This window comes from Pteropus vampyrus, unplaced genomic scaffold (genome assembly GCF_000151845.1).
Source record: "Pteropus vampyrus isolate Shadow unplaced genomic scaffold, Pvam_2.0 Scaffold96, whole genome shotgun sequence".
NCBI lineage: Eukaryota > Metazoa > Chordata > Mammalia > Chiroptera > Pteropodidae > Pteropus > Pteropus vampyrus.
In genome coordinates, this window is record NW_011888877.1 from 3,950,013 (window position 1) to 3,963,962 (window position 13,950).

General features: G+C 35.6%; 1 protein-coding gene and 2 pseudogenes across 1 annotated transcript in view; all 3 read right to left on the minus strand.

Annotated features, from left to right (window-relative positions):
• DNAJC1 (DnaJ heat shock protein family (Hsp40) member C1) overlaps positions 1-13,950 on the minus strand; it is a 205,241-nt gene that overhangs the window by 38,236 nt on the left and 153,055 nt on the right. The window lies entirely within an intron of this gene.
• LOC105294934 lies at positions 9,324-10,232 on the minus strand (annotated as a pseudogene).
• Positions 10,957-11,065, minus strand: LOC111742550 (annotated as a pseudogene).

The following is a 13,950-nucleotide window of genomic DNA, read 5'->3' on the forward strand; positions in this document are numbered from 1 at the left end:
TGCTGCTTCAACGCAGTGTAAGTCCCGTCGCCTTGGTTAAAGTCTTGAAAATTATTTGGTGAACTGAGGGCTACTCCAGCCATGACACGGTCAAGAAACAGCTGTTGATTCTCTCAGCACTAACAACTTCTTTTAGGTGTTTTTTGGGTTCTGGAGGAAATAGTTCTCATTTACAAATTGTACTTAAGCTCTTTGATGGTGTTACTTGCAAACTGGCTCTCCTTGAATGGGGCCCCCTCTAACGAAAGGCTCTAGAATCCGTCCAAATCGCAAAAAATGGACACTCCCATTAATGCCCCGCCAGGGACTCCTTCAGTATAAAGGTTGTGACAACCTTCTCTGTGTGTCAGAAAACCGGTAGTGTGTAACAATGACTTTAAAATAGTAAGACCACAAATATTTGGACTTCACTAAACTTAAACTTTTGGTCTTTTAAAGACACTGTTTAAAAAAATGAAAAACGAAAGCCACTAACTGGGAGCAAATATTCACAACATATCAGAAAAAAGATTCGTAACACAATTTGTTTACCCATTCTCCTATTGATGGACATTTGGGTAGCGGCCAGCTCTTGCTTCTTACGTATTATAAATACAGCTGCTACAGACATGTGTTTATAACTGTCTTAGTAGTCACACGGTTCAATTTCTCTTGTATATATATTTAGTGGTGAAATTGCAAGGTCATAGGGAAAAGTATACATTTCACTTTACAAGAAACTACGGAAGTATTTTTCCACACGTGCTGTATTGTTTTTCCACTCTAATCACCATGTCTGGGGGTTCTAGTTGCTCCTCACCTACTCTTGATATTGCTAGTTGTTTTAATTTTGACCATTCTAGTGGGAATGAAATGTATCTTACTATATTAATAATTTGCATTTCCCAGATAACAAATGATTTTAAGCATATTTACATGAGTTTATTGGCCAAATGCAGATCTACTTGGGTGAAATCTATGTTTATGTCTTTTGTGCATATGTTAATTGGGTTGTTTATCCTGATTATTCAGTTGTAAGAGTTCCTTACACTGTGCGGACACCAGATCTCTGTCAGATATGTTTTATAAATATTTTCTTTCAGTCTTTAACTTTTATTTTGAAATAGTTTTAGACTTATAGAAAAACTGTTAAAATAGTAAGGAGTTCCATATATTCTTTACTCAGCTACGATAATCTTTTTTAAAATTGAAGTATAACAGACATATAATGTATTAGTTTCAGTTGTACAACACAACGATTCAATATTTGTCCTTGGAAGTTTGTATCTTTTTACCCCTCCCCCCTCACTCATTTCATCCACCCTCAACTCCTGCCTCTGCCAACCACCAATCTCTTCTCTGTATTTATGAGCTTGGTCTAAAAAAAAAATAAATAAGGGATTGTAAGCTGTAAGCTGACAAGGTCCTTGCAATCTGTGTTCTCTGTATTTATGAGCTTGGTCTAAAAAAAAAAAAAAATTATTTTTTTTTTTTAAAGATTCTACATATAGCTGAGATCATCCAGTATTTGCCTTTCTCTGGTATTTTTCACTTAGCATAATGCCCTCAAGGTCTATCTATGTTTCTATGTCGTCATAAATGGCAAGGATCCTTTTTTTTTTTTTTTTTTTTTACAGCTGAATAACATTCCATTGTATATGCCACATTTTCTTTACTCATTCATTCACAGCTGAACACTTAGGTTGTTTCCATACCTTGGCTACTGTAAATAATGCTGCAATGAGCACGGGGTGCATATATTTTTTTCCAGTCAGTGTTTTCATTTCTTTTGGATAAATACCCAGAAGTGGTATTGCTGGATTATATAGTAGTTCTATTTTTAATTTTTTGAGGAACCTCCATACTACTTTCCATATTGGCTCCATCAATATACATTCGTGCCAACAGTGCACAAGGGCTCCCTTTTCTCCACATCCTTGCCAACACTATTTCTTGTCTTTTTGATAACAGCCATTCTGACAGGTATGAGGTGATATCTAATTGTGGTTTTGATTTGCATTTCCCTGATGATGTGATGTTGACACCTTTTCATGTACCTGCTGGCCATTTGTATGTGTTCTCTGGAAAAATATCTAGTAGGATCCCCTGTCCATATTTTAATTTTTTTATTTTCTTTGCTATTGCGTTGTATGAGTTCTTTATATATTTTAGATATTAACTCCTTATCAGATATGATTTGCAAATATTTTCTCCCCATTCAGTAGGTCACCTTTTCATTTTGTTGATGGTTTCCTTTGCTGTGCAGAGGCTTTTCAGTTTGACTCAGTCTCATTTGTTTAGTTTTCCTTTTGTTGCCATTGCTTTTGGTGTGAAATGCAAAACATTATTGCCAAGACCAACGTCAAGGAGCTATTCATCTATGTTTCTCCTGGTCCAGCTTCATTCTTTTGCATGTGGCTGGCCAGTTTTCCCAACACCATTTATTGAAAAGATTGTCCTTTCTCCATTGTATATTCTTGGCTTTTTGTCATAAATTAATTGACTGTATATGCATGGGTTTATTTCTGGGATCTCTATTTTGTTTCATTGATCTGTTTTTCTGCTAATACTATACTGTTATGACTATAGCTTAGTAACATAGTTTAAATCAGAGAGCACGATGCCTCCAACTTTCTTCTTTCTAAGCATTGCTTGGCTATCAGGGCGTTTTGTGATTCTATACAAATTTTAAAAGTTTGTTCTAATTCTGTGAAAAATGCCTTTGGAATTTTCATAGGGACTGCATTGACTATAGATTGCTTTAGGTAGTATGGACATTTTAACATTAATTCTTCTAATCATGAGCACAGAATATCTTTTCATTTATTTGTGTTTTCTTCAATTTCTTTCATCAGTGTTTTATAGTCAGTGTACAAGTCTTCACCTCCTTAGTTACATTTATTCCTAGGCATTTTATTCATTTTGATGCATTATAAATGGGATTATTTTCTTAATTTCACTTTCTGATAAGTTTGTATTAGTGTATAGAAACAACTGATTTCTGTATATTGGTTTCGTATCCTGTAACTTTACTGAATTCATTGATTGGTCTGGTTTTTTTTTTGGTTGAGTCTTTAGGGTTTTCATTTTATTGTATGTCATCTACAATTAGTGACAGTTTTACTTCTTCCTTTCTAATTTGGATGCATTTTATCTTTCTTGCCTAATTGCTCTGGCTAGGACTTCCGATACTATGTTGAATAAAAGTGACAAGAGTGGGTATCCTTGTCTTGTTTCTGACCCTAGAGGAAAAGCTTTCAGCTTTTCACTGTTGAGTATAATACTGGCTTTGGGCTTGTCATATTATCATGCCCTTATTAAGCTGAGGTATGTTCCCTCTATACCCACTCTGTTGAGAGTTTTCATCGTAATGAATGTTGAATTTTGTCAAATGCTTTACACGATCTTCCAACAGATGCAGAAATTTTTAATCTTTATTTTGTTAATGTAGTGTTTTACAGATTAATTTCTAGATTTTGAACTATTTTGCATCCCTGGAATAAACCCCACTTGATAATGATGTATGATCCTTTCAATGTATTGTTTGTAATATTTTGTTAAGGATTTCTGCATCTATCTTCATCAGGGATACTGGCATGATTTTATTGGAGACCTCTATTTTTCTTGGTGAGTCTAGCTCAAGGTTTGGCAATTTTGTCTTTTCAAAGAACCAGCTATTAGTTTCACTGACCTTTTCTATTGTCTTTTTAGTCTCTATTCCATTATTTCTGCTCTGATAGTTCTTATTTCCTTCCTTCTAGTAACTTTGGGTTTCCCGAAGGGTAAAGTTAGGTTGTTTGAGATTTTTCTTGTTTCTTGAGATAGGCATTTATCACTATGAATGTCTCTCTTAGAATTGCTTTTGCTGGATCCCATAGTTTTGGTATGTTATTTCCATTTTCATTTGTCTCGGTATTTTTTAATTTCTCTTTTTATTCTTTGACCCACTGGTTATTCAAAAGCATATTGTTTAATCACCACACATTTGTGAATTTTTCAATTTCTTCTTGTAATTGAGTTCTAGTTTCATATTGTGGTAGGAAAAGGCGGTTGATATAATTTCAATCATCTTAAATTTATTCAGACTTGTGGCCTTTGTATTAATATCTTATGTAACCACTGTGTCACAAGCCTCCAGGACAGTCCCCAGTGATCCCTACCTCCTAGTATTAACACCCCCGTGTAGTCTCCTCCCACAGTGGCTAGGGCTGACCTGTGTAACTAATAGGATATTGTGGGAAGGACGAAGTGTGACATCCAAGGATAGGTTATAAAAACACGGCAGCTTCTGCCTTGCTCTCTCGGGTCATTTTCCTCAGAGGGAAGCTACTGTCAAGTTGTAAGGGCATTCAAGCAGCCCAGCAGATAAGAGATAGTGTCTCCCTCAGGATCAAAGGGCAAACATTCTTACTATCCATATGATGAAGATAACTTCTCCCAGTGGAGAAAAGGGTGGCCTTGCTTACTGCCTGTTTTAAATGATGTAAATTTGCTAAGCTAAGGATTCCTCCTCCTGTGAAATAACCCACTGGTGTAAAGGAGGTCATCTGGCTCTTTGTATTGTGCTATGGGAATTGGGATTAGGAAACCAAAATAAAAATGCTGATTTTCTAGCTACTGCCATTGCTTTGAGTAATAAAATGTGCTTTGTTTCTGATCCTGGAGTCTTGTGTCTTCTAACAACATCCATGAAACTGGTAGGCTAACTTATTTGCTTGCAAGTAAAATCTCCAACTCTTCATAGTTCTTGATAGCTCTGGTGACAAGGATGGAATTCTGACAGATAAGACTTTCTGAAAAAGGGCCTTGCACGGAATAGAAGGAAGTCCATGTGAACATGATGACCAAATCATAAAATCAATTAGGTGGTAAATGGCCCTTCCTTTTATTGCCTATTAATGAGGATGAACTGTGGAGGTGACTGCAGACTAAATAGTAGGACTGTCTCACAACTCGACCTTTTCTGTTGTCTATCTTGCCAATCTCAAGTGTATCTGGAAATGATAGTAAAAGGTCTGAGAGGTTTTGGGAGTGAGCTGAGCTGCTTTCATTCTTTCAGGGAGCTCTCACAAGATTAGTGATATTCAAAATGTAGATCTCTTGCTCAAGATATCTACCAAAGAGACATTTTCAGGACTCAATGGACATTTTTATTTGGAGATTTATAGCTCATAGAGACAAATGTGACCTCAAGAGAAAAACTATTCTTAGGCAAAAAATTTACTGTATCATACTGTTTGGGAAAAAATAACTGAAACCAAAAGATATTGAAAGAATTCTTTAAAGAAATTAAGATTTATGATTGGTAAACGGAAAATTAAAAATCTACAATATTCTTTTTATTCTATTCAGCCATGTGTCCAGTATTTGCCAAAAGTTATATTATTTAACAGAACAGTACTCGATTCTTAATTTAGTAACTAGTATATACATACACTGAAATCTAATAAGCTTTCTTCAAGCATGAAAGTCAACATGTTTAGTAGTTACATTCTCTTAGAACAGCCTCATTTCAATGGTTTACCTATATGCCATTAAAATTTTAGAATTATAAGACATCACAGAGACAATGAGTCTAACATTCTCCTTTTACAATAAAAGAAAGGGAAAGTGTCTAGAGCCTACAGAATTGAAAAAGCTTCCTCAGGTTCACTGAGTAGTTAGTGACAGGGCCAAGGTAAGACCTGAGGTTTCCCAGTTTTAGCTCAGTAATTCACTGTCAGTTTTTTAGATTACAAATACAAGTGTTAAGCTGTCATTGACAATGGGGGTATATATCATGGAATATCTTTAAAAAAACATATATCAAGCCAAATTGTTAAAGGTGGGCTACCTTTTCAACGTTTCTATAAAATTAAAGTAGGATTGTGATTTTTAAACAGCATCACTGGCATGAAAAGACTTGCAAATTCTATAGATCAGGATGTCATAGTTTGCTTTCCAGTTATGTTATCCGATAAAGTCCTAGACACATAGTAGGTTCTCAGAAAACACTTATTGAATTGACTAAGAATGCCACATGGTAGTCTCGAGTGTTAGCCACTAACAAGGGAAGGCCGGTGTAGCTAGAGAAAAGGGATCAAAGCAAGAATGTAGCTAAGGAAAACGTAATAAAAAGGAGTAGTTTCTAAAATTATGATAATTTAAAAAATACGTGTTATTTAGGTCTTCACTAATCTCTGTAAATTCAAAGAGACTTGAACTGAAATCTAGAAGACCACAAACAAAACCGATTAGAAGCAGCTTTTTAGGTGAAAACAGAAACTTAGGTGAAGTGCGTGCTTAAGAGCTGCTTATTTGTAAAGGTCGTATATTTTCATGTTTGACCAGCGGTATACGTCTGTGAAGATGGTTCCTAGGATGAGGGAAGTGAATGTGAAAAGTATTGAAACCAATCTCGCTCTGAGATCAAATCACAGCATGATACCCAAATCTGTACCACCATATATGTAACTGTGTTTTTAGACAGGATAGTTTAGTTTTTTTCCCCTAAATTTAACATTTGTTGTGATTTTTCTCTTACTGATGTTTCCTTACTCTCAAGAAAAAGCTATTGAACTGTCATATTTTCTTCCTTCCTTACGCATTTTATCTTAAAAATTTATGGCTTCTGATGCTTTCCACTTACATATAAACAATATCGGTCAATAGATTTTTATAGTTTGAACAATAATACATAAAGTACTTTCTTATTCCTTCATGTATTTTAATACTTGAGAATAAAAATGGGGCATAATAAATGTATCAGCAGGTATAAACATATAAATTCCTTGATTATCTTAGCAGATGTATCACCTTGCCTGACACATAGCAGGCTTATAATAATTATGTCGAATGAATGACTGGCTGATGGGGTGGCTGACTGACTAGCAGAATGAATAATGAGAAGAAACCAAGATTCTGGCTCTTCTGAGGGGGGCAACAATTCGCCACTAGACAGTTCTTGTATGTAACTAAGCAGACCGATGAGCTCGTTTGCTTTTCGACGGGAATAGTAAAGCTTCCATTCAAAAAGGACAGCAGTGTTAAGAGCAGTTGGAACAGCCCGATATCGAACGCAGGCAAGAAGAGAATGCGAGGGACGTCGGGGATAAGGGTTTCCGACAGGCTTTGTTCTCCACGCAGCTACAGATGATGTTATAGGTACAGAACCTTCCCTGAATAAGACCATGTACTAATGTCTCAAACCACAGCAAAGATTTGGCATCATAGAATGGAGGAGATACATTTGAGCACATGAAGTGGCTGTAAGCTAAAGCCCCAGAAAATAATAACGTTTAAATAAATGTTAGCCCTGGGCTACCGAACTTCCAAGTAGTCCTCTGGAGGGAGGCTGGGGCGAGAGGACTGGCTTTCTGTTCGCTTCCTACCAGCTTGGGCAACCACACTGCTCCCCTCGGCTCCTGTTTCCCATCCGCTTCGCAGCATGCCACAAACCTCCCTTATTCACTGTATTTACCATATTAACTATTTTTAGTTATTTAAGTGTACGATTTAGTGGCTTTAAGTATATTCAAACTGCCGTGCAGCCATCACCTCTATCCATCTCCAGAACTTCTTCATCATCTGAAGTTTAACTCTGTACCCATTAAACACTAACTCCCCATTCCCTCCTCCCCGTTTTTTTAGAAACTACCAATCTACACTGTGTCTTTATGGATATACTTATTCTGGACATTTCATATAAATGTAATCATACAATATGTGACCTTTACTTTCTTTCACTTAGCACAATGTTTCAGTGTTCATCCACACTGTAACAGGTTTCAGCCCTTTTATGGCTGAGTAATATTCCACTGTATGTATAAACCACTTTTTTTACCCATTAATCTATTGATGGACATTTGGTCTGGTTCTGCCTTTTGGCTATTGTGAATGGTACTGATATCAACATGCGTGTACATGTATTTGTCTGAGTACCTATTTGATTCCTTCGAGGACATATCTACAAATGGAATTGGGGGGTCATATGATAACTTGATGTTGAACTCCTTGAGGACCTGCTAACTTGTTTTTCACAGCAGCTGAAACATTTTATACTCTCACCAGTAACTGATAAGGATTCCATCTTCTCTATATCCTCACCAATATTTGTTTTTATTGTTGTTATAGCCATCCTAGTGGTGTAGAGTGGTATCTCACTGTGGTTTTGATTTGTATTTCTCTAATGATTAATGATGTTGAGCATTTTTTCATGTGTTATTGGCCATCAGTATATCTTTGGAGAAATTCAAGTCCTTTGCCCATCTTTGAATTAGGCATTTTGTTGGTGGTGTTGAGTTGTAGGACTTCTTTATATATTCTGGATATTAATCTCTTATCAGATATGTGATTTGCAGGTATTTTCTCCTATTGTTTCATTTTCGCTGTCTTTATAGTGTTTTTTGATACACAAACATTTTAAATTTTGACTAAGTCCATTTCATCCAATGTTTTCTTCTGTTGCTGTGGTTTTGGTGTCATATTCAAGAAATCTTGCCCAATTCAATGTCATGAATCTTTCCCCCTATATTTTCTTCTTAGCATTTTATAGTTTTAGCTCTTACATTTATGACTTTGATCCAATTTGAGTTATTTTTAGTATATGGTATAGGTAAGGGTCCAGCACTTCAATCCTTCATCTGTTTTTCCCAACACTATATGTGGAAAAGACTGACCTTTCCCCATCAAATGGTTCTGGCACCCTTGTTTAAAATCATTTGACCATACGTGGAAGGAATATTTCTGGCTATCTATTCTATTCCATTGGTCTATATAGCTGTCTTTATACCAATACCACACTATTTTGATTAATATAGATTTTGGCTTTTCATTTCACGTTTATTATCAGTGCATCAATAGGGAACATTTTATAATTAGTGACATGTGGATACCAAGTTTTTTTTTCAAATACCAAGTGCCAGTATTTTCTGGTAAATATCAATTTTCCCAAAACAAAATAACCATAACACAATTTCAGGAGATGGTGTTACCATTAGCATAATGGTAACACCATTACAAAAATGGTAAGACCATTACACAAATTACAAAAATGTCAATACTTAAAATGATGCTCATCAAACTTTCCCATTGTAAAAAAAACTCCTCAAAAACTTCATAACAGTAAACTATAAAATTCATTCTGGAAAAAGAGGGAATTACATTAAAAATTTTGAATTTAAGATTTATTTATTGAATGTTAAAAAAAAAAAACGGTGAGTGTTTGAGATGAAGAAAAAAGGAGTTTCTGGTTAATGGATTCAATATGTCTGAAAATACTTCAGTAATACAGAGGAAAAACTTCCAGAGCAAGAATATATTATAAATAAGTCTTTCATAAGATGAACACACGATCAGTTCTTCCATCAACTGTACCTGCAGGAGAGACATCTTCTTGAAGAATACTTGTTTACAGAATCTGCTGTTAGGATAAAGTTGGCTACCTCTAATGATTCATCTTTTGCTAGAACAGTATCATAGGAGTCCATGTACTTTTCTAAAAGCTCATCTATTCTATCATTTAGATATCCAATTTTCAGAATGTGATCAACACTGGCAATTCCATCTGCCATTCTTAAGTTTCCTTGGGAGTCTCCCAGCAGAATTATGTTGCTTTTGTCTTTAGTTGATTGAAATGTTTTCTTCTAGGCATCATCTTGTTTGTTAAACATATAAATTAGTTCTCCTTTAAATTTTTTGAGCGCTCTATTGTCATCAAAATTCATGAAGTAGGAGGCTACTTTGACATTTGAATAATAAACACCAGCTTGACAGATAATCCCCTCTAGTATATCACCGATACCAGCTGAAAATATGAACACAGGGATACTGTGTTGTTGGAGCTTATCAAAGAAATTTTCATCTTTCCTTGAGCATATGTCAGATTCTGCCACAATTTAAGTTTAGCTTTTGAGAAAGCCTGTTCAACAAGCAAACCACGTGATTTAGTGTACCATTCTACCACATAAGGGTACTTCTCATCTACGATCAATTTCAATAGCATAGTATTTTTTTTTCAGTTGTAGTAACTTTTTTTGACATTCATCTGAAACCAGCTTACAGCTGTCAATGACATTATGACATGATGGGCATCTTTTCCCATTGCAGGAGAATCTACTCAGTGTCACATCAAGCTTTATTTTCTGAAGTTTGGCAGCTCCTTCTTCGATAAGACCACAGATAACTTCTACTCTTGTAGGGTTCCTGATGCGAACTCAACTTTTCTGGGATTCCAGCATCATTTTCATGTGTATGGCAGAATCTTGCGTAGTCATTGCTTGCTTATCCAATCTTCCTTAGGGCACTCTGAGTTCTTCTGTCCTTGAATAAGTCTTAGAACAGCACAGGTGGTAAGCAATGTCCAGAGGTACAGGGCTTGCATAAAGCCATCTCAGTGATCTTGTCTTCTATCCTGTCTTCTTCAAAGTGAATACATACTGGACAAGCACCACCCCTGCCCCCAGGGCGCACGTGCCAGCTCTTGCTACCAGGCCCACACGTGCCACGGCCACCTGGTCCATGGACGGAGCCTCGTGGGCAAAAAGAACACTGGTCGCTGGGGGCCTGAGAAATGAGACCCTGCCTGATTAATATAGGTTAGTAGTAAGCTTTGAAGTCGGAAAATGTGTCTTCCAATTTTCTTCTTTTTCAGTATTTTTGGTTGTATGAGGTTGCTTGTAGATCCCTTTGGGTGGTATGCGCATCTACCAATATTAAATATTCCAGCTCGTGAACATATATGCCTTTGTATTTATTGTCTCCAATTTCTTTCAGCACTGTTTCTAGCTCTCAGTGTACTTTATTCACTTTTGTAATGAAGCACAAAGCCACTTTGTCTAGTTAGTACCACCTACTTACTGGAGGTCACAGTCTCTTCTCTAACCCTCATGTCTTCCTTGGGATTATATAAACTTTATCATGCTATATACTTCTTTTGCATTAAAGTTTAAGCGTTACCCATATTGATAGTTCTAGTTCATTCATTTTATTATTTTTTTAAGCCTACAGCACCTGGTATTCCCAGGTGGTCTCCCATCCAAGTACTAACTAGGCCCGACCCTGTTTAGCTTCCTAGATCGGGAGCGTTCAGGGTGGCATGGCTGTAGACTAGTTCATTCATTTTAACTGTTAAGTAGTATTCGTTATGTATTAGTTCCTACGGCTGCCATAAGATTATTGCCACAAACTGGGTATCTTACACAGCATGATTCTCTCAAAGTTCAGAAGACTAGAAGTCTGAAATCAAGGTGTTAGCAGGGTGATTCCTTTTGGAGGCTCTGAGGGAGAGTCTGTTCTGATGGTTGCCAGTAATCTTTGGTGTTCCTTGGCTTGTAGCTGGATCACTTCAATCTCTGCTTCATCATGCCATGGACTTTCCCTCATGATTTTGGTGTGTCTTCTCTTTTTATAAGGACACCAATCATTGGATTTAGGGCTCATCCTAATTCAGTATGACCTCATTTTAATTAAGAACCTATTTCTAAGTATGATTACATTCGGGGTGGACATGAATTTTTGGAGGGAACTATTCAACTCTCTACACATCGTATAACTACATAATTTATCCATTTATTCCTCTTATTGATGGACATTTAGATTATTTCCTTTTTTTCACTATTAGAATGCTGTAATGAACATCTTTTAAAGGACTCATCTATGTGTGTATGTTTCTCTAGTGTATATATGTAGAAGTGAAATTCCTGATTAGATATGAGTACCTTCAACTTTACAGTTAAAGATTGCCAAACTGTTCTCCAATTTACTTTCCCATCAACAGCAATGAGAAGTTACTGTTTTTCTTCCACATACTTGGCAAAACCTAAATTTTAACTTTGTCATTTGTATTTGTTATTACTGCAAAACAAACAACTACAAATCTCAGTGTGTAAAATAACAGGCATTTATTTATGACCTGAGTCTGTGGAATGCTCAGAAATGACAGATCTAGGCTGGGCTTGGCTGGGGGTAGCTCAACTAAATTGTCTATATTCCATGTTCTTAGGTATATTTGTACTTATTTAATAGACCAGAAAATTAGGAAAGTTACCTTATTTTTTTTGGCCCTAACGTCTCAGAGCAAATGAGTAACTTTATGTGAAGTTGATCTCCAGGTGATGTTGAATGGGAGGAAATGTATTACTTTCATGTTCATGATTTTTAAAGGAATGCTTCAAGTATTTTATTAGTATGTATAAAGGGTTTTACATTTCAGCAGTTGGGTATAATGAATGAATTCTAATATTTACTTGATTGTGACAATTAAAAAAACTAAGATGAAGAAATTTAAACATGTAAGTAGTAGATTAATAAATCTTCCTGAAATCACTCAGCTTCAACAAATACGTGACACATCTTATTTCATGGATCCACAATCTACTTCCTATATTATTTTAAAGCAAATCTAAGATTGCGGAAAACAACTTTTTATAACTCAGTACGCAACACTTTTGAGATTTTTGTATCTATATTCAAATACGACATTAACTTTTCCTTTTTCATAATACAAATTTAAAATTAAGATTTATATTAGTCTCATAAAAAACTTTGGGAGTTTTTCTTCTACATATCTTAGAAAAATATGAGATAGAGGTTCCCTGGTCCTCGAAAGTGTGGTAATTGTGTATATATTTTTTTGCCATCTGTAAATTTGGGTTATGTTGTTAGATGTATAAATATTACGAGTCAGGATTCTTATTTCTATCCCTTAACTTTCAATCTTACGGTGACATTGTGCTTTAGATGTCTCTCTTACAAATAATATGCAGCTGCATTTTGTATGTTTTTCAATGAGAAAAGTCTTTTCATTTATTGTGATTATTGAAATATTTAGACTTATTTAATTTATACTTTTTATTTACCTTGTGTTTTCCTACAGTCTATTGATCAAGTTTTTACTCTTCCTTCATCTATTGGTTTGAAAGTTATACATCCTAGTTTTATTAGTGGATAGTCAATCAGTATCTCTACCCTCCCATTTAATAGGAAAAAAACCATTTCAGGATCTTTACAATTTCCCTCTCCTTTTCAGTACTGCTGTCACGTATTTTAGTTTCAGCTTGTTTTTAACCCCCTCCAAATTCATGATCATCATTACAGTAATTTACAGTTAATGCTTAGAATTGATCGGAATGTTTACTTTTTTAGTCACAGCTTTTTCTTGCTGCCTTATCCATCCTTCTGTGTTCAATATTCTAGCTGAATAAGCTCCTTCAGTAGCCTTCAAAGTAAGGGTCTGAAAATATCTTTTTATTTTCAACTTTAACAAGATGTAAAATGCTAAGTTGACAATTATTTTCCCTCAGCATTTTGAAGATATTTTTCTACTTTCTCTGGTATCTTTTGGTGCAGATTGAGAAGATACTTGATGGCGTAACCGGTATTAAGATTTTTTTATTTGCTTTAATGTTCAGCAGTCTCTCCATGGTTTGTTTAGATGTAGATTGTTTTCATTTATTCTGTTCAGAACATCACGTATTTCTTGAATATGAGGATTATCTTGTCAATTCTGGAAACTCTCATCCATTATTTTACTAAATATCGCATCTCCCATTTTCTCTCTCTTTGTCATTAGAATGAGAAAGTATAACATATCTATTTTCCATCCTTATCTCTGTTCTGAGTTCTGGGTGATTTGATCAGATGATCTAATTTATTCTTATTTCAGCAGTTTAGTCCATGTAAATTTTATTTCTAGAAGTTCTCTTTTTCCTTTGTCCTGTCATATTCTTTCATTATGGTTTTATCTTTAACCATTTATCTTAAAATTAGTTTTATGGTCTCTGTCAGATTGGTTTTCTTCTGTTCTTAGGATGACAATTCTCTTCTTTGTTGACTACCCTTAAGGCTTTAGTGTGTACTTCTTCACTGAGGTTTTTAAAATTTCCCTCAACAGGCGTCCCCAAAGCCCTAAGTGCTGTGGCAGAGACCAGGTTCTGCACAGCATCCTTCAGGCCCAAGGGGGTTTAGCACCTCCTGCCTCTGACCACGGAACCC